The 1,808-nt window shown below is 48.1% G+C and overlaps 1 protein-coding gene across 1 annotated transcript in view; it reads left to right on the top strand.

The window, feature by feature from the left end:
- CUNH21orf33 (chromosome unknown C21orf33 homolog) overlaps positions 1-1,808 on the top strand; it is a 47,078-nt gene that overhangs the window by 34,468 nt on the left and 10,802 nt on the right. The window lies entirely within an intron of this gene.

The following is a 1,808-nucleotide window of genomic DNA, read 5'->3' as shown; positions in this document are numbered from 1 at the left end:
GGGGGGATGTTTGCCTGTCCTTATGGTTTTTGAAAACTTAATTTTTAAAGGACTGACAAGGCATGATAGTTAATTTTATGTATCACCTTGGCTGGACCAGGGTACTCGAATATTGGGTCCAACACGTCTGGATGTCGCCATGAAAATATTTTTTAGATGAGATTAACGTGAAGTCAGCAGTGTTTGAGTAGAGCAGATGGCCCGCCACAGTGTGGGTGGGCCTCACCCAATCGTCTGGAGGCCTTAGGGACAACAGACTGAGGTCCCCTGAGGAGGAAAGAATTGTGACTGCAGACTGTCTTCAGACCAGAGCTGGGGCTCGGGCCCGCTCTGCAGGGTTTGGAGCTGCCACCCCAAACGGTCACATGAACCAGTGCCTTAAATCTCTCTGTGTAGGTATAGGTATACCTGTGGGTATAGGTATGTAGATAGAGAGATGATATAGATAGATAGGTGATCGATCGATAGATAGATAGATAGATAGATAGATAGATAGATAGATAGATGGTAGATAGATGATAGATAGATGGATAGATGACAGATAGATGATTAGATAGATAGATAGATGATGGATGGATGGATGGATGACAGATGACATGACAGATCGATGACCGACAGATGATAGATACACAGATACATAGATAGATGACAGAGACAGATAGATATAGATATAGATGACGTAGATGTAGGTGATGTAGATTTATCCCCTTCTGGTCCTGTTTCCCTGGAAACGAGCAGACTGTCATGCAGCTGCAGATCACGAGGCGTGGAGGGGCCTGGCAGGAGGGAGTCGGCTGAGCTGAGGGCTTAGATCGTGGGGTAGGACAGAGACGGATGTACTTTCTTATGAGAGCTGTGTCAGAAGGGCCCTGGGGTGAGCAGGGGACACAGAGACTCCGGTGCTTGCCGTGAACCTGACGGCATCCACACCTCTCCTAGGTTCTACCTGCCAAGTGCATCTTTATCCCTTTGCGGTGAGACCCCAAAGAGCCATCGTTCTTTGCAAGGTGGAGAAGGTTTTAGCTTTAATGGTGGTTCTTTTGTAATTCTCGGTTTGCTCACAAAAGCTACGTGGACTTAACTCTAGCTGCAATGGTCTCTACGCCCCCGTCCACCACGCCTCGCCTGCCTTCCCCATTTGTGGGTCCTTATTTTGCGTCACCCCTGTTTGCCTGGATAATGTTTTGAGTTGGCTTTTCAGGGAGGGACTGTTCTTAATACGATTTCTGAGTCCCCCTGTAGCTGGCATGCAGCAGGTCACCCCGCAATGACCTGGCTAGGTACGGAAGCCTGGGTTTGCAGCCATGACGTGGTGGCCGCCCTCATTGTCTCCTGGTGTTTGAACAGGATGCTCTTGGGCCACTCTGAGTGTTGTGCTGTGTGCTTGTCTGATAGTTTATATTTGATATAAAATATTCACTAATTTTGCTCGATATCCAATGAGCCGTTTTGTTCAATAGACTGAGATCTGTCTTCAGTTCGAGAATGTTTCTTCTATTATATCTTTCACTACTGTCTCTGTTCCGCTCACGTGTCTTCACCTGGAAAATCAGTTGTCCCCCTGGCAAGGGTCCAGTTTTCGTCTTCAAACGTCCCCTAAGTCGTCCCGTGCCTTCATTCCACATTATTTCCTGTTTCCCTGCCCCGCGGCCATTCACGTCGCCTGTCCGCAAACTCCCCCTCGGTCTGGGTCCATCTCCTCTGCCCCGCGGCCCTCGTTCCCGCAGGAAGCATTCCTTACATTTTTTTGAGTGAAAACAGCAGCCCGATGTATCATTCTTCCTTCAGAAGAATTTTTTTCTTTTGAA

Source organism: Pteropus vampyrus, unplaced genomic scaffold, assembly GCF_000151845.1.
Source record: "Pteropus vampyrus isolate Shadow unplaced genomic scaffold, Pvam_2.0 Scaffold296, whole genome shotgun sequence".
NCBI lineage: Eukaryota > Metazoa > Chordata > Mammalia > Chiroptera > Pteropodidae > Pteropus > Pteropus vampyrus.
The sequence above is the reverse complement of the archived record's forward strand: the minus strand, read 5'-3'. Positions and strand labels throughout refer to the sequence as shown.